Here is a 648-nt window from a genome sequence, read left to right on the forward strand (position 1 = left end):
CTTTCAGAAATGGCCACTAACGTTTCACTTCATCCTTAAGACCCTATGATGCCATTGTATTGCCAATAGCACAGACTTATAGATCCCACTGTTTTTTATCATTGAGAAAATAACTCAATATCTCCATTAATGTTGTCATTATTGATAAATGAAGGAACGCCTGATTGTTTTCCGTGAAAGTTGAGTGAAGGAATGTGATTCACATTCTGACAACTTTCACCCCCTCCATCCTGCAAGTTCTCCCTCCTTCCTTCCTCTTTTGTTGTCCCGCCTTGCTTTCCAATTGAAAATTCTACCCACCCCTCCCCACAATTTCGAGCTGAATGAACTGCGCTTAGCTGATGTGATCTGATATATATATATATATATCTATATATATATATATCTGATTTCTCTAAACTGCTATCATTTGATATAGTATAGTGATATATATGTGTGATGTCGTGAAATCATGCCTAAGTTTGAAACGTTGCGTTACACAGTTTTTTTAAGTAGATATATCTCTAATTGTATGAAGCTGTGTTAACTCAGCGCTCAACAAAGTTAACAGTCTTGTAATAAGTTACCATATGAAAGCGGCAAGTTGAAATGAGCTTCCAAGCAGCATAGCCACTGGCATAACTGTTTGCCATCCCACTGCCTACGCTG

Source organism: Trichinella spiralis (assembly GCF_000181795.1).
Source record: "Trichinella spiralis strain ISS 195 chromosome Unknown Scfld2, whole genome shotgun sequence".
NCBI lineage: Eukaryota > Metazoa > Nematoda > Enoplea > Trichinellida > Trichinellidae > Trichinella > Trichinella spiralis.